The sequence below is a fragment of the Podarcis tiliguerta genome (genome assembly GCF_965153285.1).
Source record: "Podarcis tiliguerta genome assembly, chromosome: 5".
Taxonomy (NCBI): domain Eukaryota; kingdom Metazoa; phylum Chordata; class Lepidosauria; order Squamata; family Lacertidae; genus Podarcis; species Podarcis tiliguerta.
The window spans coordinates 37,633,941-37,657,991 of NC_139538.1; the positions used below are offsets into that span (position 1 = coordinate 37,633,941).

At 43.0% G+C, this 24,051-nt stretch overlaps 2 long non-coding RNA genes across 3 annotated transcripts; both read right to left on the reverse strand.

The window, feature by feature from the left end:
• Positions 1 to 4,094: 4,094 nt before the first annotated feature.
• LOC310678037 lies at positions 4,095 to 5,622 on the reverse strand. 2 transcript variants are annotated; one of them, XR_014511574.1, is made up of 3 exons: positions 5,477 to 5,622; positions 4,740 to 4,853; positions 4,095 to 4,220 (listed from the first exon to the last, which is right to left on the reverse strand). It is a non-coding gene; the product is annotated as an uncharacterized lncRNA (long non-coding RNA). The 2 variants fall into 2 exon arrangements; XR_014511575.1 differs by having other exon boundaries at positions 4,095 to 4,853.
• A 2,863-nt stretch (positions 5,623 to 8,485) lies between these two features.
• LOC310678038 lies at positions 8,486 to 10,701 on the reverse strand. The gene is made up of 2 exons (XR_014511576.1): positions 9,065 to 10,701; positions 8,486 to 8,963 (listed from the first exon to the last, which is right to left on the reverse strand). It is a non-coding gene; the product is annotated as an uncharacterized lncRNA (long non-coding RNA).
• Between the last annotated feature and the right edge of the window lie 13,350 nt (positions 10,702 to 24,051).

Sequence of the window (24,051 nt, forward strand, 5' to 3'; positions counted from 1 at the left end):
GAGATGGGCGCACAACTCTAGAGTCAGACACGACTGGCCCGTACGGGCAGGGGTACCTTTACCTTTACCTTTTTAACCCTAACAAAGTGCCACTTTGCCAGCAGTGGGGCAAGGCTGAGTGGTTTGGGATAGCACCCAGGGATCCTTGCAGGAGCTGGGAAAGAAACGCACAACATGAACCTTGGTGTGCATGCAGAACACAAACCATGGATTGGTTTCCAAACAATATTTAGTACACTGCACACCATGGCTTAGTGGCCTATCAACTTTACTTCAGAACTTCCTTGCAGTAAGTGCATGAGTTTGGTCTCTGGTCTACCTTTTGCTGTATGTTTCTCTTCAAATGAGGGGGATATAAAGGATTTTTCTTAAGGCAGTGTCAAAGAGCCTTTGCTTTAGATACAGTTATTTGCTCCAAGAGCCTGCAGTCCCGCATAAAATCTGCTGGCTAAATATAGCTGGCACCCTATAAATTAAACACAGTGTTTTCTTTGCACTTACAGAGGGTTTGTCCAGCAGTATTTTTATCCATAGCAGATAGAAACACCAAGGGAGTTTTATTTATTATTGGATGTACATATATCACTTCATTGCCATTGGTCAGGAACATTCTTTTATAATAGCTTATGTTTCATCCCCCTGCAAGCCTGGAGTCCTAGTAAAGACTTTCATTTGAAAGCTCTCCCTTCTTCTCGCTGCCTTTCTTCTCCTTCAAAGGAAAGGTCTCTTCTCTGCGTTGGCTGCTGTTGCAAACTCCTCAGTATATTAATAATTCTTTCTAATTTTCTGAACAGCGAGGACACCGGAAGAACCTCATTATTTCTCCTGTGCTGCATTTGAAGAAGAGTGTTTTTGCAATAACAGAGTAGGATGACCAAACGCAAAAGAGCACAGGCTCCTGAACTTTTAATAGTTGTGTAGAAAAGGGACATTCAGCAAGTGTTACTTGTCATAGAAGCTACACCTGTTAAAACTCCCTCTTCTGCCCAATTAGGGAAATTTGCAGTAGCCCTGACCATTATTATTTGCTTCTGGCCATCGTAACAGGCAATGCAGTCTAGTTATCAGGAAAAAAAACACGCCCCTAAGTTTTACCATCACTTATCCAAAGATTTAAAACCCTTTAACTAGCTTCTGTCATTTGTTTACACAATCCTGGGTTATGTGAGGAAAGAAGAGAGCTAAAAAGTCAAGACAGAGCCTCTGGATCTCTTTCTTTTCTTCTGCCTTACTTACTGTACCTGTTCAGTGTGCGGTGAGTTGAGTTGAAAAGGATTGTCCTTCATTCCCAATTTCTTCAGGGTTCCCTAAATGAACTGAGAATGAGGCTGCATCTCCTAATGACGTTGCCTAAACGTCCTTCACAATTGACATATCTTCACAGCATTTGTCTATTTTTTCCTTCTCAGAGCCACTAATATGAGTGACCTTCACAATATCCTCAGGGAATGTGTTTTGCAAGTGAATCATATGTGGCAGGAAAAAGCAGCTCTCACTCGTTTTAAAACTACAGCCTTGGAAACCCACCTTTTCCCCTCCATCTCTCATGAGGTGATTGGTATATGCTATAACTAGGGATGGCAGAATCTGCCCATTTCGGTTTCTCTCCATTTATCATTTTTCCAACCTGAAAGACAGCATTTTTGTGCAAATTTCTCTGAATCTACGCATTTTTGTTTGCAGTTTTGTACCTAATGCACACATTTTTACAAAACAAATTGTAATTATAATTCAATTTTGTATGCTATCTTCGCTAATACAGTGGTACCTCAGGTTACAGATGCTTTGGGTTACAAATTCCGCTAACCAGGAAGTGGTTGCTCCAAGTTAAGAACATTGCCCCCGGATAAGAACGGAAATAATGTGCCAGTGGTGCAGCGGCAGCAGGGGGCCCCATTAGTGAAAGTGCGCCTCAGGTTAAGAACCATTTCAGGTTAAGAACAGACCTCTGGAACGAATTAAGTTCTTAACCCGAGGTACCACTGTATATGCATTTTATGAACACTTCACCCTAGTGTTTCACGTGTCATTTCGGAAGTGGGGAATTAGGAAGCTTCACCTTTAAATGCAAACTGAATCAAATTTCTTCCCTATCCCTAGCTATAATGTAGCAGCTCCCTGAGGTCTCCTATGCACAGCCCAATGAACCTAAAGCACATGTGTGCAAGAAGGTCCCAGGTTCAATCACTGAGGTCTCAGGGTATGGCTGGGAAAGTCTCCTGCATAAAACCCCAGAGCGCCACTGCCAGTCCATGTCAACATCACTGAGCAAGATGGATCAATGGTCTGACTCAGTATAAGGCAGCTTCCTAGGTTGCTCCTTTCTCGATTGACTGGCATCCCTATCAGAAAAGGAATCCTCTTCCCCCTCCACCACCATCTGCTCATCTCCATTTCTTTTGTTTTCCTCTGAGTTGGTGGAAATGCCCCTTAATTCCCCCCTCCCCTGACAAACACACTCACTTCTGGTTTGTAGCATAGGAACCAGTTTCTGCCAGGTTATTTTAAGTGTACTTGATGAAAAAAAAGTCAACTCGGAAGTCTTGTCATGGCTATATTTAGCTGGAACTTCTCTCGCTGGGATTCAGACTCTATTTGGAAACTGTGCAGCTTGGTGTACAGCCAAACCATTTCTTTTTTACACAGACATCCCTCAGCATATGGCAAAGGGTTTTGTCCCTCTCTGTGTTTTATGAGGAACTGTCATTGCTGCGCTAACCTGGCCAGCTGAAGAACAATGCCTTTTACGGTGCATCTGACAGGGTGGGGAAGCACATGGCTCAATCCTCCTGAGGCACTCTTCTTAGAAGCCCAGGATTCCTTTTTTTTTAGCCTACCCAGTTACAGGGATAAAAGGTCAGCCTTCCTACTCTCGGAAGAAAACATTTTAGTCATTTGGAATCGGGATCCTTTAGGCCAGGGCTGGGAAACTCCGGCCACGTGCCCTGATTAGGCCCCTCAGGCCATTTTGGGTGACTCAGCGCCATCTTTCCCCGTGCCTTGTGTTATAAACGACGTCAGGCAGGAGGAAGTTCAAGCCGCGTCTGCAAAGGGGGAATCACCCTAAGTGTGCTCCTGACTCTCACAGCTGCTAGGTTCTGAATCTGGCACCTGTTCCTGCTGCCCTCCAGGGTGATGGAAAAAAAGCCCCAGGTTCAAAATGCACCAGCTGCAAAGGAAGACTTGGCAGCTCAAGTTAGCGTGCGCTCCCTGAATTTTGCAGCCATGCTTTTAAAATTCAAGTTGGGGCTGCAAAAGAAGAGCGTTGCTTTGCAGCCACGGCTTGAATTCAAGGACTGTGGCTCAGAACAGCTACACAGAGTGGGCCTGATCCACGCCTGTGACCGCAAGCAACTAATTGGGGGTGTGCACACTAATCTGCTTCAAATGAGAGCTTTCTGTCCAGCATAAATTGCTGGCACATGGGACCCTGGGCTGGATTGGGGACCACTATGGGGACAGAGGGTTAAATTCCCTCTCTCTTGCCTCCCCTCATCCCAATAGACCATGGTGTACATCAGATTGGGTCCCTATACACCTGCTGTTTGAGAGCCAGTGTGGTGTAGTGGTTAAGAGCGGTAGTCTCGTAATCTGGGGAACCGGGTTTGCGTCTCCGCTCCTCCACATGCAGCTGCTGGGTGACCTTGGGCTAGTCACACTTCTCCGAAGTCTCTCAGCCCCACTCACCTCACAGAGTGTTTGTTGTGGGGGAGGAAGGGAAAGGAGAATGTTAGCCGCTTTGAGACTCCTTAAAGGGAGTGAAAGGCGGAATATCAAATCCAAACTCTTCTTCTTCTTCTGTTTAGCGATGGGAAAACAAGCACTTCCTTTTCCACAGGGGTCCTAATTTGGCCCAAGAGGCCATTTTCTCTAAACCACGTCCCCCTGCCCCCCACTTGTTGTCATATGTGATGTAGGCAAAGACACGGCTGCAAACGGTTGGAAGCTTAAAGTACATTTCCTGTTGTTGCTTGGCTTTCTGACATCTCCAATCAGCTTATTGCTGCTGCCAGCCACTTTGAGCGTGTGTCCGTTTGCAGGTGCTGTTTAATGAAGTTAAATAATCAATACTGAAATTAAAATTCAATAATATGTCCATATGGGAGATTTTATTAATTGGGTTCATTCGGCACACCCAGTGAGCATCGTTCACGCAGTACTTTTACAGTCTCCACATGGTGAGCACATGGGATCACAGCCTGTAGCTGTGCCATGTAAGGCTGTAGGATTAGAACACCAAGTGTTGTTATTATTTAGTCAATTTATGAGTTGTTTGGCACATAAGAAGTTTCCAAGCAACTAACAACATTGGAAAACAGAAAGCGTGGCATAAAATCAAGAAGGGAGAAAAAGTCTATTGCGTTACATATAAAAGCCTATTTTAAAAAATACAATAGCCTGTAAAACAAAGAGCAGCAATGTTTTTGTGTAAGAAATTGGTGAAATATAGTGCTGCCCCTTTCATCCTATGTGATTTCAAGCATTATTCTGCTGGAAAAGGCACTGCCCACATAATAGGCTGTCTGGAACCTCATTAGCTGGCTGCTTGTGCATCTCCAAAAAGGATGGAAGACATAATCTAAATGACCAAAAAGTGGGCAGATTTGCACAAGTTCTGCATTTGCTAATTCACAGATAGAATTTCAATAATAATAATAAAATAAATTTCACTCTTAGTGGGGAAGAATGTGACCAGGTGGCATTCTGCTGTTCAATCTGTTGTCCAAATGTTCACTTACAGTGGGCAACTTCAGGAGTCTTCCTCTCCCACCTTACATTTGTTTATCTAGGTCCAGACAGCCCTTCAAATAGAGGACTTTCCTCTGGTAGCTCATCAAACGGAGGATGGATTCCTGCAAAGCAGAACATATGGCCACCCTAAACTTCATAGCATTTCAATAAGCCAAATACCTGGCTTATTTCTACTCAGGGGGACAAGGCAAACTCATGTTACATAACCTTTAATAAGCAGAAACAGCAACCCCAATAAAAAACTGATCACAGGGATCAGCTCAGATGCACCGTGGTGTTTTGCACCTGTGACTCAGCCATAGTGTTATACTTGTTACTTGAGCCAGCAAAGCCTTCAGTGCTTTGTGCCAATTACAGCCCCATTATGATTATACATTTTAAAAGCCTGGCAAAGGAGTTGGCCGTCAGGCCTGCAGGAATCCTGCCAAATCCTGTACATCCCAAGCAGATGGATCTCATTAAGAGATGCCAAGCTGCTGAACCCACCTGACCACCTCCTTGCCGGCATTTCTTTCTCCAGCCGGCGCAATATGGCCTCAGCAGCAACCCGGAGAAGCAAAGCTGGCTTGCAAAGAAAGTGAACCGCACACCTTTTCCCTTTCTATCCTTATAAGCTCAGAGGGGGATGAGAGTAAGCGCCATGTTCTTGCCTAGATTGAATTCTCATCCAGTGAGTCAGGCAAATTAATGAACAATCGGATTGACATGACCTGCTACAACATACCTCAATACGGTTCAGTCTGTGCTATCATTGGCTCATTTAGCTTCACAAATCATCTGGCTTCATGTGGGCAATTTGGCTGCATTAAAAGCAGGCAGGCTTTCTGATGGAATGAGATGGATTTTGCTAACTGCAAGTCAGTCCTCTCTCTCTCTCTCATTCTCTCTCTCTCTCTCTCTCTCTCTGAATCACTTGGTTGCCTTTTCGATCTCACAAAATCTGACAAGATTCCAAACAGGGCGACTTGGAGTAAGAAAAACCTTCGTGTGAATATCTTTCCTTTCATCCTGTGCACTTAACATTTTCAGGTGCTCTTCAATGACTTGCCTGGGAAAGCAACAAAGCAGGTTTTGCTCTTTGAAAATACATTGATTAACGGCTTCCCAAATTCCGCTGGTGATCTCGGTATAAATCTTACAGCACCAAAATGCAGAAAATCGGACCCATTTGTCTTCTTTTTGAAACAGAGTTTGTGGGGGAAGTGGGTACACACACACACACACACACACACACACACTTTTACTGCATTTCAAGTCAGTTTTCATCCATCACTATCCTGGTAGTAATCTTTGTGTATGTATGCATCCTTCTTTATGGGGCTGAGTTTTTCTTTATTTTTCTCTAGAATGCTGCTATAGATGTGCAATTGTATCTGTGAATTGGCACCTGTACACATTCCAATCCAGCTAATGCAAGATGCCTCCTTAATGGAGGGTCATGAAGTAGCCAGATTTACCTTCTGCTCAAATGCATTAGCAAGGTATCTGTAGAGAAACCTTGCATGGGTGCAATGATTTTAAAAATATTCTAAATTGCCAATAAAAAAAAGAGGAGGAAGAGCAAGGCAGTGGTGAGGGAAGGAAAATTATGGGACAGTTTCCAGCTTCTTAATGAAAAATTCAGGGCATGTGATATAGATAACCACTTTGAGATTATTATTTTTTACCATCAAGCGGTGTATACATTTTATGAAGTAAAAATATATAAATAAAAACTGACAGATTACGGGGTGCAATACTGAATGTATCACCTCCATGCACAAATAACAATCACTAGTAGGTCATGCAAAAACTGCTTATCTTAATGCATCCTTTAAAAAAATGCAAGATTTCTGGAAAATAATATTCTTCCCAGAGGCAATGCCTCAAATAAAAATCCTCTTTGGCTGAAAGATCTATGTATAAATTATTTAACCTCACTAATTGCTTAATTGTTAATGTTCCTGAAAAAGTGCATTATAAAGAAGAGATAAAAGTCAAAACTGATTCTCTTCGCTAGAGATTTCATCTTGGCCAATGCCACAGGAAGCAGATACTGTAAATCCCAATATAAGCAAATTAGCAATTTTATGAGCTAACCAGCTGCTCAGCAGAATTTTGTTGCAATGCATCATCGCCTGAGAAAGAACTCTGTGTGGCCTCCTTAATTCCTGTTTTTCAATGATTTGGAACGTCTGCTAGTTGGACTATAACACATCCATTCTACAGTTTGCCCGGTTTTCAAAACTTAATTTTAGATTATAATTAGACTGAGAGTTTTAACCAGAAAAAAACCAGAACATTCGTAGCTCAGTTAATAACACAGGATAGAAGAAATAACAGTCAGGGCACCAGCAAGGAGACCTCTCTCACCCTCTGTGTTTTAGATTGCATATGATCTGTTCTCAGGAACACCCTCTTGTTATCAAGAGTTATAAAGTGTAATGCATATCTCTGGTTATTATTAGGTATAAGGGGAAGGCCATACCTGAGTGGTAGAGCAATTGCTTCGTATACCAAAGGTCCTCGTTTCAATCTCTGGCATCTCCAGTTGGGGTGAGGAAATATCCTTGTCCAAAATCCTGGAAAGCCATGCCCAGTAGTGCCATCAGGCCAGGACTTTGGAGAAGGAGGTCAGGGCCCCACTCGATGGAATGAGTAGGAGGGCCCCCAAACACAGCAGGGCCACAGTTTGAAGTAAACCTATAGAGCAGAGAGGGCACTAAGGCCATAAAGTGTAGAGTCTAACAGTACCTACCTGTATCATTGCTGCTGCAAGACAGAACTAGATGGACTATGAACTTGGTATATAGAAGCTTCATATGTTCATGTAACCACAATGCCTGCTTTTAAAATTCTTTGTTTTTCGGCAGTTTAATCTTACGTATTTTCAAAAGCAAGCCTGAAAATGTTACTCTTGATAGCTCAGTCAGTAGAGCATGAGACTCTTAATCTTAGGGTTGTGGGTTCGAGCCCCAAGTTGGACAAAAGATTCCTGCATTGCAGGGAGTTGAACTATTTGATCCTCATAGTCCCTTCCAACTCTACAAATCTATGATTCTCCTCCCAGTAGAGTTGCCAGCCCTCCAGGTTTGGCCCAGAGTCTAAGCATCAACCTGCAGCTCCAGGAATCTTCTGAGGCCAATCCTGGAGATTTGACCAGCCACGGTTGCTGTCTCACACTAGAAAGTGGTGGTCAGGAACAGGTACAAGGGACTCTTGCCCTGCCATCACTACTCACCTTGAGCCACAGCTACAAGGGGATCATTGATTGACTCAGCTGCCAGGCCTGGGCAGTAGAGAACCAAACCATGGAAACCAGTCCCAAGTCAATGTTGCAAAATGGAGTTTGACCAGTGCACAGTAGAGTTAGGAGACTAGAAGAAGTGCTGAGATAGTCTAAGGAGAGGCAGCATGAAGGAGCTGGGCATTCATCCAGAGTACAGTATGGCACAGAGAAGCCTTCTGTAAACAGAAACAAAAGAGAGAGAGGTAGCGGTGGTCGCTGAAGAAACATTACAGTGGCACAGTGAACAAGATGATGCATTTGTGTGGTTTTAATGATGAATGGTGCAAGCAAAATGCATTTAGGAGCTGGTTTCACAAGGTCAACACAGCTACCAGCAGAGAAGACTGGATGCCACCAAAGGTCTTCAGTTAAATATTTTGGGGGGTGGGGAGAGAGGGGTAAGCTGTAAGGAGCCACACAGAAAGCCTAAGGAATTAGAAAAACAACAGAAAAGAATTCAACAGATTTCATCATTTTGTACCATTTCTCCCCCAAGAAAATCTGGTTACAATAGCAGAAGTGGGGCAGGTTTACCACAGAACTTCACACCCTTTAAATTATGCAAGCCAAGACTGCAAGCAAAATGCTTCTAAGAATATTGTCGGATTCTGAAATTGCAACAGCAACACAATCTTGTGCACAGACAAAAGCAATCAGCACAACAGAAAAACATTTTGGCACCCAAATCACTAGAACCTTTGCGTAAGGACTTGGATGGCGCACAGTTGTTTTTTCAGTTGAATCTGTTGTTTGCAACATGAGACAGAGGAAAGTCTTCCTAGTAAGTCTTTGTTACTTTTCTGTGTCAGACAGAATTAAGCATGGCTAACTTGAATTTTTGCAATGACTTGACAAGTCAGTCAACTGTGATACGTATCGCCATCATTCCACAGGAGAATGGTCTCTGTATTAAGTATGTCTTCTTATGGAGCTGACAATGCCTCTGTAAATTTGGAAAAGCACAGATCAGTGTATCAGAAATTAAAGCAGCTTAATGACTACTTGATAGAAATTAGATGCAAACATCATATAATCCATACTTGCCTCAAACATTGGATGAGTGCTTTGAGTTTTGCTGCAGAACCCCCAAGTACAGTCATACCTTGTGTTGCGTCCGCTTCATGTTGCGTCTTTTTGCATTATATCCCGCGGCAACCCGGATGTACTGGAGCAGGTTACTTCCAGGTTTCGCCGCTCGCACATGTGCAGAAGCTCTAAATCGTGCTTCGCGTATGCGCAGAAGCACCAAATTGCACTGCATGCCTGCGCAGATGCAGCGCTTCAAGTTGTGGGCATTTCACATTACGGACGGGCCTCCGGAACGGATCCCGTCTGTAACACGAGGTACCATTGTATACAGTGAGGTTTTTTCCCCTTGTCCAAGAAAGTAGAATCTCTTATGTCCTTTTCTGAGTTTGTAGAAATGAAATAGAGAGATGTCCTTCGGCATGTACCAACAAAGCGCTTGTCACTTCTACCTGCTATTGAACACATATTACAATGTTGGCCAGTACTGAGGTCATACTTCTTTTCAGAGAAAGAAGAATGTGCGGAGATTGTGTGGGCAGTATTCAGTGAGAAAGAACACAAATTTCCTACTTAGTTATGTTTGCTTCCTGCATAACCTGATGGGAATCTTTCAAATTGCTGTGAAGAAACAGGAATGTAACAATGTCAGCTGTACAAATTCTATGGAAGATCAGCCCAAGTCATTTTTAGCAATGCTGAGAACAGAAATTTCAGAAAGGAAACAAATAATAGTTACACACCACCCACACCAATCTCCAAGCCGTGCAAGATTCCAGGGTTCTAGGACTAGGTGCTTACCCAGGATTCATGTTTCCTTTTGGAAACAGTGGAGACTGTGGTGTCTTTATGATATATGGTTTGTTCACACATCTATACAGCCTGAGTCAAATGATGGAGGGGCTTACAGCATTCCAAGAGGGTCTTGCTTCCTTCATAGGCACAACTTGGGATCAAAACAGATACCAGCCATGGCTCTTACTCTCAGCCCACTTTGCGGCCTTTAACAGACTGAAGCCATTTTCTTCCAGCCTACATCATCCCCAACTGCAATCCTAAACTCTCCACTCTGCTTTGTCTCAGCTAACTATCTCAGAGCTCAGGTAAGGGATCCACCCATTTGCCAACAGCCACAGAGTCTGCTTTGCTGATAGCCCATCTTCCCTGTCTTTGCTCTCTGTTAATGGCCCATCTTTCAACAATCTCCTGAACTCAGGAAAGTGGTTTGGCCTGCCTTAACACTTTGCTAAATCCAGTGTCTGGCAGCACTGCAAGCATTGATGAAATTCTAATATCTACCAGATCCAGGAATTTAGGGGAATCTGGCACATACAAACTCACAATACATTGACACAGTGCCTTGAATACCTGGAGAAACTGTATGATTTTGAAACAGCACCTTAAAAACAAAATCAAGCATCAGTGGTCTCACTTCACAACAATGTGAAAAGTCTTGCTACAGAAGCCCACACCGAGATAGACGAGCTGCATGATGACTACTTTGTGTTACAGTAAACAAGGGGAAAGTTGCCTTGAAGGAACAAAATACAGATCAGAGATGAGTGGAGGTGTTCAGATGAATGCCAGTGGGTAGTGGCAACCAAATGAAGAAGCTGGTCTCTTCCACACTTTCCATTTCTATAACTAATGCCTACCAGGTTTCAGTTTAATGGCACAACTATGAGCCAAGAACAGAACCAAGCTGTGTGACAGCATTGTGAAGTCATAGTTTGCAACCCAAGCTCCCACTGAAATCTGACCTCTTACCCCTCAAATAAAGCTGTAATATCCATTTATATTCCACCTTTCTTCCATTTGAAAGGGTTCTCTAAAGTGAAGGGCTGTCCAGCTCAGTCTCAGTATTTAAAGATAAAGAACCCTAAGAAGAGAGAGGTGGAGCCTTGAAGTTGCTCATCAACAATTAGCATCTGGACAACAGAATGAGGAGGCATAAGGGGAGGACTTCAATGTAGCACTAAGTTGAAGTCCCTTAGTGACATGCTAGTGGTGCTAGCAAAATGGCATGTGCAAGAGAAGGGGCAGTAAGCCAACATGGTTCTCGAGGTTGGTTGTGGGGCTACCTTTGAAGGTGACCCAGAAACTACAATTAATCCAGAATGCAGCAGCTAGACTGGTGACTGGGAGTGGCCGCTGAGACCATATAATACCGATCCTGAAAGACCTACATTGACTCCCGGTATGTTTCTGAGCACAATTCAAAGTGTTGGTGCTCACCTTTAAAGCCCTAAATGGCCTCGGCCCAGTATACCTGAAGGAGTGTTTCCACCCCATTGTTCAGCCTGGACACTGAGGTCCAGCTCCAAGGGCCTCACTGCAAGAAGTGAGGTTACAGGGAACCAGGCAGAGGGCCTTCTCAGTAGTGGTGCCTGCCCTGTATAACGCCCTCTAATCAGGAAATAAACAACTATCAGACTTTTAGAAGACAACTGAAGGCAGTCCAGTTTAAGGAAGTTTTTAATGTTTGATGTTTTATTGTGTTTTTAATATTCTTTTGGGAGCTGCCCAGAGTAGCTGGGGAAATCCAGCCAGATGGGCAGGGTATGATGATGATGATGATGATGCAACAGATTGCTGTAGGCCCAATACTTCCTGTTGCACAATAAGCTTCTGCTAGGGCAACTGGGTTTAATATCACACAACCATTATTCTCGCTCTTATGCTAGGGCCCTTGTGTTGGCTGTCAGTGAATGTTAAATCCAGGCCAAAGTCACCTGTTCAGTGTGCTCCACTATGGTGAGATGCATTTTGATTTAAATTATAGCAGTTGTTTCTAACTTGGCATATATCAAGTAGCATTAGCAATTTTAATGCAAATCTGTGGCCACTGTGTTTTTAACACCATTATCTAGGTGTTGAGGACTGAGTCCACAAAGAATATCTTATGCATATTTATAAGCCTTTTTTTAAAAAGCTGCATTTAAATAATTGTTTTAATAGAATCCAGTTTTTGCATTGTTTCCTCTCTCTATATATAATTTTGTCTCTTTTAAAATTTGATTTGGTGTTTGTCAGCAAAGAAACAAAACAAAACATCCTGTACTCACACATATTTCCTATCTGCTGCTGTCCTGGCCCCAGCAGCAAGCACAGTGGTGTAACTATGCTATTGCAGTCAGTAAGGAAAAACCTTTAATATATATGATATATATCTCAATCTCCAAAGCGCCTCTGTGAAAACTATAGAGCTACAGGGATAATAACAGCAATGGATTCTGCTGATGGGAGTGAGCAAGAGAAAGCAAAAGTGAGCGGTTTAACATGAAGAAGTGGGGCAATCAGAATAAAGAACTATAAAACCACAAAGGAGTATATCCATAGATTTACAAAGCAGCCTGATGCCCTTTCAAAATACATTTTCTGCACTTATTTTCCCAACTGAATCATGGGGATAGGCAAGCCAGGCTAGTTTGCTCTCACTTTAAAGCAATAAAATAAAGGCAAGGGAAGACGTTTTCTCCTGTTCTGGTGACTGAATAGAAATAACAGCCCTCAAATATTAAACATGGTTGCTGCATGGGCTGGGGCACCAATTAAGGAGACATGGGGATGACCAGTGACCATACTTCCCCCACCTCTGTTTCAGGCAACATTTTTGCTCAAGCACACCTATATTTCTGGCTAGCTTATTGGTTCTACATATTGGGAACCTAGACATGATAGGCCATGTGTATAACTGGCAGTGAAGGGGTCGACCTATTTGAAGGGCTTGCAAAGGTCACTCACATATCTGAAGATGTCCTCTAGTCCAAGTCTGGTTTAAAGGTAGCCTCACCCATAAAAAGGGGAGAGTAGCGTAACTGCCCATCAGCAGACTGAACAGCAGAATATATGAAGACAGCAGCCCCCACAAATGTGCATCTAAATACAAAAATTAGCATATGCAATTTTTATGCTAAATTGTGTCTTATTTTTTCCCCTTGGGGGCACATGATACATTTCCTCCCCCCCCCCCTACTGATGCTTAAGTGCCTCCCCCATTCTCACCCCCTCCTGAGGTTCCCTGCAGTGCTATGTATTGCTCAGTGATCTTTATGCCCAGGCAAAAACCTGAAACTGTGTCACTCTAGTTGTACATGCAGCACTCTCACCAGTACACCACACAGGAGATCACTGTAGAGCATGCTTCACTGGATCCTCCACACCCACTTGCAGAAACTATGCAGATATTGTGAACATGCCACTATAAAGATCAAGGCCACATCCGCACTATAGGGAAATCTGAGAAATTTATTCTGTGAGGGGAATGGAGGTCTCGTAACACCTCTCAACGTTAGGACGCGGGTGGCGCTGTGGGTAAAAGCCTCAGCGCCTAGGGCTTGCCGATCGAAAGGTTGGCGGTTCGAATCCCCGTGGCGGGGTGCGCTCCCGTTGCTCGGTCCCAGCGCCTGCCAACCTAGCAGTTCGAAAGCACCTCCGGGTGCAAGTAGATAAATAGGGACCGCTTATTGGCGGGAAGGTAAACGGCGTTTCCGTGTGCTGCGCTGGCTCGCCAGATGCGGCTTTGTCACACTGGCCATGTGACCTGGAAGTGTCTCCGGACAGCGCTGGCCCCCAGCCTTTTAAGTGAGATGGGCGCACAACCCTAGAGTCTGTCAAGACTGGCCCGTACGGGCAGGGGTACCATTACCTTTACCTTTAAACACCTCTCAACACCTTTAACAAACTACAGTTCCCAGGATTCTTTGGGTGAAGCCATGACTGTTTAAAGTCACATGATACTGCTTTAAATGTACTGTATAGTGCATAGGGTTCAACTTGCATTTACCATTTTAAAGACGTTTATTTGTTTTTCGTTAACAGGAGCATTAATAAAGTAACAAGTAGAAGTTCCTACACAGTGAACAAAGTGGGGATTACTTCTGAGTAGAACTGCACTGGTTCATGAGAGTTGCTATAATGTTTGCTGGATCATAGCATAATACTTTAGTTTCTTCAACATAATTAACGATCTGTTTTATAATCCCACCAGCCCTCCTGCTCTTTTGTATAATTGGTTAGGTAGATCTTACTCAACAAGGCCTCATCCACACTTCCCTTTTGCCCTACACTTTCTAGGCACAGATTCCCTGCTTTCCCCAGGAAAACTCACTCTAGTACTGAGTCGGAACCAACAGCAATTCATGTTTTCCAGGATTCATTGGTAAAGGGTGGATTTTCGCAGGGAAAGTACCAGGGCAAAAAACCCCCAAGTGCTTTAACCTATCTTTGTAGATGTTTCTTTATGAATCCATCATATTTATTGTTCTCATTTGAGCCTCCCCCAATTTAGGAATACTGAATGTAACTCTGAGATGGGACCAATACTGAGGTCAGTGCAACTAAGAATGTTTTCATATGCTTTTGTGAATATTTTTTGGAATGCAATCCACTACTTTTTTGTCTTTTTTTGACAAAAGAATCATATTGATTGTGTTTCCTTTGGGATCTATGACACTACTCTGATCTTTTTCTCTAATACCGCTATCTAACTTGTAATCTTCGGCTGGTTTCTGTCCATTTGACATTACAGTTTACACTTGTCCTTAGTTATTGGATTTCACATCTTTGCTTTCAGATCAGTTCTTCAGTTTACAAAATTCATCCAGAGCAGTATCTCATGTTCCATCTTGCTATGCAATCTGCCCATCTGTCAATAATTTTGCCGCCTCTACCCAGATCGGGGGGAAATAATAAACAGTATGGCAGTCAGAACAGATCTACAAATTGAACTGCTATCTCCTATCATTTGAACACTGGATAGCTGTCACCTTTATGCCCTTATGTAAGGAGCTTGCAGGCCCCAGTGGGAAGAGAATGCTGACCTAGAGGAAAGGATTCTTATATTTTTCTCCTTGAGTCGCCCACCATGTTTACTCAACTTGTTTGTGAAAATGTTATTTATTTCAATTTCAGAAGGCTTGTGCCACCCTGAATATGGGGTGAGATTAAAATAAAAGAACATATAAGTTGCCTGTTAATAACAATACGAAAAACTTCCTCTCCCACCGGGTGCTATTTTTGCAGAAAAAGAGGTGCTGGAACTCACCATGAATGCCTCCCTTGTTCTCTTATAATGGCAACGGCACCCACCTGAGAGGTGGCAGGACTGAGTTCTGGCTGGAAAAAGCCCTGCAGTCCCATCTTGTGAGGGAGCAGTCAAAATTAGGATCATGGCGCATGAGGAAGAGGGTTTGGCCTCTTCACACATGCCATAGTAACAAGAAAAATTGCCTCCATGAAGCTATTTGACACAGGATGGAAACAGCTGTTAATGCTCTACTTCCATCATATGAAGAGCGCATCCAGGAGATCAAGGAGCAGCAGGACTACACTGCTCTATGTAGGTGTAGGTGTCTGCATGGGTGAACACCATGCTCTTTGTTGTACTCACCTTTCCAGAACCACATTGTGGAGTGATATGATGAACCAATATGCGCTCCAATTGTACTGTTTATGGGGTAAGAGCCCTTTTGGACTTTGTATGAGTTAGCCACACCTTAGTTCCTAGCCTGTACAATGGAATTAACAGAAACTCACAAACTGGTTCTATTCAAAGAATTCCTGTTCCAGGGGCACAGTTGAGCCTCAGACAAGTCATTTCCCCACAAGGGAGGAGACAGGTTTGGGGCAGGTAGGAAGAGTTGCAAAGGAGAGGGCTTAGGGCAGAACTGAGGTGGTCTCTGAACATGATCACCTTAGAGGGAGGATTAGTCCCTGCTGTGTTGCCCTTAAAATGCTGCTGCCTGGAGCAATGGCCTGGGCTGTTTGTTCAGTTGTACTAATCCAACTGAGAAAGGACACAAAACCAGCACATTCTTTCAGTATTAACTAATGTGTGTGTTATATTTCCCATGAATACCCCAAAGGAGGATAACAGAAATCCGAGGGCTGCAAATGCTTGCATTCACAAGTCTAGCGAATCAGAAAAGCTTTCTCAACAGTACGAAATGTGTCACTGGTATGCAAAATTCTCTCTCGGCAGAGCTTTTGATAAGACCTCAGTACTAAACTAGACCCACACACCTGCCTTTCAACTTGAAAGGACCCATTTGGTTTTTCAGGGCTTAGGGGTCAGCAGTAACTTTTTCCATGTGCTCTCCCTATTTAGTTCATATCCCTTTTGTGGAGCGCAAGATGGCAGACATATATATTCAGTAATAGGGGCAAAGCAGTCATCATAGGCTTAGAGACAATCTCTTCATTATTACTTCATATGTTCCCCCAAACTAAACCTTGATCCATTGATGCAGCTAAGCCTTAGTTTGTCCTGGCTAAAGCTGAGCTAAACTTGGGTTTGTCGACATTTGTCCTGGAGCACTGTCCAGTTCAGCACTCTTCCTCCTTACACCTGATGGCCCAGTTCTTATTGCACTTTCATTACTGAGCATCCGACAACAATAGAATCCAAAAATATAAAATGGCTGGGGAGAGCACAATCAAAGCTAACAAATCAAAAACTGCTCTGGCACAATGCCCCGGTGTTCAAAGGAGTTGCAGCAGGGAAGAAGAAGGGATAAAGGCTTGCGTGCCAGTTGCTACCTGCCAATCAGAGCCTCTTAGTTATTTTTTGCACATATATAAGTAGCTTTTAGGCACTGAGCTCTAAGCCCAGCTGTACAGTAGGTGTAGCTGAAGTGGCCATTATATCCGCAGCAGGTGTCCTACTCAGGCAATTATTTCGGGAACATTAGTGCTTTCAGATCCTTGCCACCCTGCCTAAAAATCGTGACCAAAGAAATCACACAGTACCTAGTGGGCACCAGAAACCATGAATAATAAGTAGCCTGGATTTATAAAGGATATAGTTCTTCAAAAAAACATGCTTTTCTTTTCTTATGACAGAACTACAGAATCAATTGCTGGAGGGGATGCAACAGTGTCATAAATATATGCCTTTTCAAAGCAAACTCATTCTCTCACACCCCTGACATCTCATGTACAAAATAAATTTTGGGTCGCCAGGATGGGATCTTCCAAAAGGGCTATGAGCTGTATGGGGGTGGGGGGAGTCTCTAGCTCCCCCCTAAAACAAGAAGAATTTGTGCTCACATGTATATGGTAATTTATTTATTTAAATACATGGCTTGCTTTTTATATACATTATAAACCTGTTGATTAGTAAAATGTATTGTACCATGTGGATTATGCACATACCTGTATCAAATACCAAGACCACTTTTGAAAACAGGTCAAACGACCAATAAAGTTCCTCGTCTTATTACACCTTTTTGAAATGCAACTCTGTAATTCATTTAAATTTATGATAAAGAAGGAGAACAAAAAACTGCCATCTGGTACAGTGAAGAGTTGCCTCTCCTTAATATGTAGAGAGCCAGCTTTTATTTACTACAGTTGATTCACCTTCTAAATTCTGCCACCAAATATCTGTACTAAGCTGTTTACCAATACCTTTAACTACAACCCAGTAGCTGTGATATTTTAGATGCGATACCAAACCAGCCAAAGACTTCTATAATTAAATCCAAGTAACAAGATATTCTTTATTTATTATAAACTATAAATGTAAAATAAGGTAAATACTATATTTCAGTTGTTTCTGGGGCTTTTTAAGACTTACACTTGCATTAATAAGGTTACTGTACTGTATATTTAAATTACAGTTACAAATGTTTATGTAAGGCTGGCTGGAAAAGTGTAGTTCCTAACCCTATTTAACCTACATGCCAAGTACCCTTAGTCCCTCTGGCCCGGTTAATCTCACTACCAGGTATTGTGGACCACACCTGGTTTCCTTTGAGCCAGGCTTGCAGGCAGTTATCTGGTCAGCTGCAAAAGCTCCATACTGAATCCCTCTCATGCTCTTGTGGCCTTTCTTCCAATCTCTGGCTTCAGCCAGTGATTTAGCTCTACACTACCAGGATTTCCCTATCTCTTGCCACCTCACTTCAGCTCCAGCCACAGCTTGTTCTTCACAGCCAGTCTTCTGTCATTGTTGTTGTTGTCGTCTTCATCATCTCTCTCAGCAGTGGCAGAACAAGCCTATTTATGTTCCAGCCAGCCTATCCTTCAACCAATCAGATGAGTATGGAACTCTCCTACTCGTCAGACCACTTACCATGCAATGAGTGACCAAGAATGTCTACCTAGTAAGCCAATTAGAAGTGTAATTTTGCAATCCCCACCTCTCAGTATTTAAAAGAACCCAGATTCCCCCCAGACCAGACATATAACTAACCAAAAGCCAGCTCTCAGCCCCAAAGGTATACTTACTATTTCAAATTTAACCCATCATGTTATGTCACCCCCACATACCCATACATTGTATCTAAACCAGGCATGTCCAAAGTCCGCTGGTTGATTTAATCCAGCCCCCTCCTAAAATCCTAAAAAAAGCTCAGCAACTTTGGGGTAAAATTGTGAAAAAAAAAGCTCAACATCTTAAATTCTAAAAACTTTGGTTGGCCCTCACGCATGTTCACTTCCTCAAATCTGTCCCTCTTTGGAAAAAGTTTAGGCACCCCTGAATTCTAAACCAAACCCTGTTCTAGGAAGTGCCTTTTAAAAGGTGAGTTCTCCAGTGTAATAGGGTGGGAAAGCAGGTTACAACATAATGCTGTCTAACTACTTGGAACCTAACCTTGAGCTTTGAATTTTCTTTCCTCCTTTTATGTGATTTCACAGCCACCAATCACACTGTTCATAATTCACCCCCACCCTGCCCCAAGCAAGTGACTGCAGGGACGTGAGTTGCTTGTGCACTGTTGTGAACACAAATTTTTAAGAACATTCTGCTTGGCTGAAAAAAAAATATATTCACAGATACCTGGAGGTATTAGACTGAGAGCACTACTGATATCCTCTGAGACGCCTTTCAAGATATCTTAGAAGCCAAAGGCAGCTTTGTCAAACTGTTAGTATTCTGGTAGGCTCTGGTCATAGAAGTAATACACAATGAATTGCCAGCCCTCCATCATTAAGATCAACATTCCTGATGCAGTTTCACAGATTATTCTAAAGGTTAATGCACTGAAACACTACAATCATAGACTTATGAGGACAGACAATTTTGAAATAAATGGTGGAATAACTCACAAGGAGTAAATGTACTGATGTACCAGGTACAAAGCTTCTACTATATATCTATATCATCTATATCTATATCTATCATCTATCTATATCTATCTATCTATCTATCTATCTATCTATCTATCTATCTACACACACACACACACCACCCTGCCCTTCCCAGTTTAAAAACCGGTCTCAGGGCGGCTAACAGCAAATATAAAACATTGATTAAAATGCGACATAAAAACGCATAAAACAGTATAGAATGCAACATAAAATGCAGCATCAATATCAATAAAATTCAAGAATTCAGGGGTCATTTTTTTGGGGGGGGGGGACCCAGTCAGTAGACATCGAACAATCACCAGGGCTAACTGGCCAAGTTGGTCCTACTAGGGCCAGCAAGGAGGTGTGTGAATAAGAATTTAAATGTGGGGTCCAGGAAGGGTTTCTTCACAGAAGAGGAAAGGGAAAAGGGAATAGAGGATCAGGCTACTTAATTCAAACTGAAGCTCCACTGGGGCTTATGCCATCAGCCACAGTGGAAGAAGGATACAGCAGCTGCAATGTATTCTTTGATGAAACCATATTATCCTGTTAAAAAGTGGACAGTGACATCCATCAAATTCAGTTTAGGGATGGAAGAGAAATTCAATTCAGTTCACGTTTAAAGGTGAAGCTATCAAATCTGCACTTTCTGAAACAATATCGGAACCAAAACGCAGCCATCCTTCAAAATTCACACTTATCCAGCTTTGCAATGCAGTTCTCCAACCAACCAATGTTTAGGAAACATACATGCATTAGGGGAAACTGCTTCCAAAAATGTGTACATTAATTAAAACTGCATTAAAAAATGTGTTTATAATGAGAATTTTGCACCAAAACTCTGCTGGTTTTTTGTTTTTGTTTTAATCGCAAACTGCTTCAGAAATCCTGAGAACTGAGTTTAAAATTGGGAAAACAAGAAACGGAGGGAACCAAAACTGACAGGTCCATCCCTAGTGACCACTCAAAATAGGCATGTTTTTGAGAGAGTGCATTGTGGGATACCAGAGCAAAATCCTTGCAACACATGGAAATATTCCAGCTATAAATTGCGAATGTCAAGTGACTTTATATTTCTGGGGATATATTCAGTGTAGCATGAATTGAAGACCAAATACAGAGTGTTGTTGTCATGGAAGCGGGCTGTTGTATTGGAGTCCTGTCTTTCATAAGATTCAGATCATGAGGTGATTGGTTACCATATGCAGCAGGACAGACATTCTGGAAAAGTGAGAGAAGCTATACAGATGTCCATTTAACCACGCATTCAATCATACATTTTAGTAGAAAAAAGATGGGGAATTCTGAGGTAATAGAATGGACAAAGTTGCCTCAGGCTGCAGGGTTGAGGGATTCCAGTTTTGACTGCTTTTGCAAGTAAAAATCAAATAGAAGAAAAGAAAAGACCCTGCAAAGTGAAAGGCTTTTGCTTGAGCATTGGCTTGCAGTTCTGGTATTCCGTTTGCATTAAGTCACTAAAACAGGGCATAATATTTTTTAAAGTTTGTAATTTTCCCTCAGTCTGAATAACTCCAGTCCATCCTACCACCTTGTTCTGCTGCATGTATAGACCAAGCCCACCATGTCAGTAGCTAATGTTTGGTAAAATTGACTGGGCAGGTTGTGAAAAAGAGAAAGCTGACCCTGAGGTAGTTTGGTCTTCTGTGTGGGGTCTGAATCTCAATCAGTCTTGCTTTCTGGGGTTCAGCTGCGACAGCTTTCCTGATTACCTAACTAGCAAGCAGCCTAAGGTGTGAGGCATGGAGAAAATCACTTTGGGCTGGAGAGATCTATACCTTCCAATACTTGCATCAGGGTTAGCATCATCAAGCACCTTCCAAGGTCTGTGCCTTAGGCTGGAGGGGGGGGGGCACTGGAGCTTCCTGCTCCTTGCGGTTGCTGAGCAAGCGAGCAATATGAGGAGTTGTGGGAAGGAGCAGTAACCTCTGCTTATCCTTGTCTTATTTCCCTGGGAGGTAGGGTGGATTAGCAAAGAAATGGGCAGTGGCAACAGCGACAAGGAGGAGGGTGTGAGCACCAAGACCAACCCACCTTAATTTCCTCCAACACCTGAAACTCTCATTGGTGCCCTGAGGCCACCATCAACATCTCTGTTACCAGCTTACTAATTACTATATTGCATGTTGTGGAAATATAAGGCTGGACATTAAGAAAATATGGGTGGTAGAAGAAGAAGAAGAGGAGTTTGGATTTGATATCCCGCCTTTCACTCCTCTTCAGGAGTCTCAAAGCGGCTAACATTCTCCTTTCCCTTCCTCCCCCACAACAAACACTCTGTGAGGTGAGTGGGGCTGAGAGACTTCAAGGAAGTGTGACTGGCCCAAGGTCACCCAGCAGCTGCATGTGGAGGAGCGGGGAAGCGAACCCGGTTCCCCAGATTACGAGACTACCGCTCTTAACCACTACACCACACTGGCTCACACTGGGTAGGCCCAACATCCCCTGAAAAGAGCCAGGGTGGTGTAGTGCATACCCTCCAGCGTGTCGCTGCAGAAAACCAGGACACGCATTTTCTCTCTCACAGTAGTGGGAAGAAAAGGAAATGACCCCACATATGCCACCCTGAGTTATTGAAATGAAAAATGATGACGAAAAACAACAACAGGGTTTCTAAAGAACGGAAGGTTTATGCTTCAAACAGGAGAGGACTTTAGTAATATGGCACCCTGAGCGAGGGCAAAATTTGGGGACATAAATATTTATTTGGCACCCTCCCCCTCTTGCCTTTCCTTCTGCACATGCTGTCAACTGCACTACATCATAGTTGCAGCAATTCAATTGCCCATCTGTCTGGGGCCTTTGTGTAGTTACCTATATAAATATAGGTGCTGTTGTTGTTGTTGTTGTTATCATGCACCCCCTCAGCTTGGCACCCTATACAGGAGAACCACCTGCACTGCTCTAAATCCAGTGCTGCTTAAAAATAAATGTACCTGCCAATGTAGGAGTAATTTAGGCCAGGGAAGGGAATCCTGTGGCCCTCCAGAGGTTGTTGAATCCCAACTCCATAAACTAGGGTTTCCATATTTCAAGATGTAAATATTCGGACACAATTTCTCGGTTTACTTGCCAAAGATCCAGGACAATCCACCGCGTTCCAGAAATTCCTCCCAGATATCACTTCTGCCTTTGAGATCCAGGTAACGTCCAGGAAATCCTGGACGTATGGCATCCCTACGTAAGCCTCAGCTAGCACAACCAATGTCATGGCTGGTGGGAGGCATAGTCCTCATGCAACATCTGGAAAGCCATAGGTTCCTCATCCCTGGTTTAGCCAATGAGATAAACGTAACCTTAAATAAATTATCTAATCAAATTCTCTCTCAGGGCTGTAATCATATTCTCTCTCGGGGCGGCTCAGGCAGGTCTGTGGCCTCCTTGATTATATTATTTCCCAGGCCCCTGTCCTGAATTTCCAACTTATGTTTAAAAATAAATTATCTGACCCAATTACTTGTGGAGAGAGATATAAAGGAAAGTGTGTAGGCAGGATCCTACCCAACAGCTGAGTAAGAAGCAACAATGTTCCAGTGCCTCAGCCCATGAGCGCAGAGGTGCCAAGATAACTGACAAGCACCAGGCGCTTACTCTTAAATGTCATAATAACACTGATTCTCGTGTTATTAATAATATTTTATGCACATAAATCACTTAAATGTATTCACTGTCGGGTACTGATTCTACCCACCCCATCCATGATGTCCCCGTAGACACCCCCACCACTTCCCCTTGACATTAACAATTAATTAATTAATTAATTAAATTTCTATCCCACCTATCTTCCCAGAGGAGCTCACGGCAGCCAACAGCAAGCACTAAAGGAGTGCAATTGAAAATAAAACATTTAAAATCATTAAGAACATGTGAGAGACATTGAAAAACAACCACATATTCTCACCGCTAATAATTTCATGGCTGCCAAGAAGAGTTGTCTTTCAGCCGTCAATTGCCTGAGCAAATAGGAACGCTTTAGAATTCCTCCTAAATGTTAATGAGAGAGACAGACCAGAGAGGGAATTCTGCAAGCGGGGAACTTTCACCAAGAAGGCTGTGTCAAAGGCCAAGTAGGCTGCACCAGTGGTGATACCCCAACAGGGCTTCCCCTGCTGATGACAGGTTACCAAAACAGGTTATGCCCACTTTTGATCCATTACATGACCAGATTATACCTGGTATCACTAACCAGTGGGCAGACAGGAGCATGGTCTTTCTGGAGGACTGAGCTCAAATATCCCCCCCCCCCCACTATTGAGTGTAAAGGTATTGTACGTACGTCTCACTGGAGGGCTTGTTTATTTGTTTGTTGCATTTATATCCTGCTTTCGTTCCTCCAATGAGCTCAAGGTAGCGCACATAAGTCTCCCTCTATCCATTTGATTCTCACAACAACCCTTTGAGGTAGGTTAGGCTGAGAAGGAGCGGTTAGGCCCAATATCACTCAGGGAGTTTCATGGCTGAGTGAGGATTTGAACCCTGGTCTCTCCCAGGCAGGGTTGCCATGTGTCTTCTTTTTCATGGGTAGAGTTGTCATAGCGACCCATAGTTAAAAGTAGAAGTTGCAAAATGTGTCCTCTTTTTTGCTCTTCAAAAATGGGACCCATTTTTTCCCCTTGTCATGGTTATCTGCTAGCCAACAGAATAATGATTCATTTCTTAATAGTGCTTAAAAGTGAATGGAAACTATTAATTAATCCCAGGAAGGAACTCGACTAGCTAATAGTAATTAGAAATCTCCACAGCACACAGGAGGAGTGATTTCTGAGTCCAGCCAAGATGGCTTTTCTATAGCTAACAGAAACAAATGATTCATAGCACCAGAGCTTTCAACAAGCAGCAAAGTCGTGATCTGATAAAGTGTCGAATATTATCACACCATAGTATGCATCTGAATAATTTCACTTAGGTAA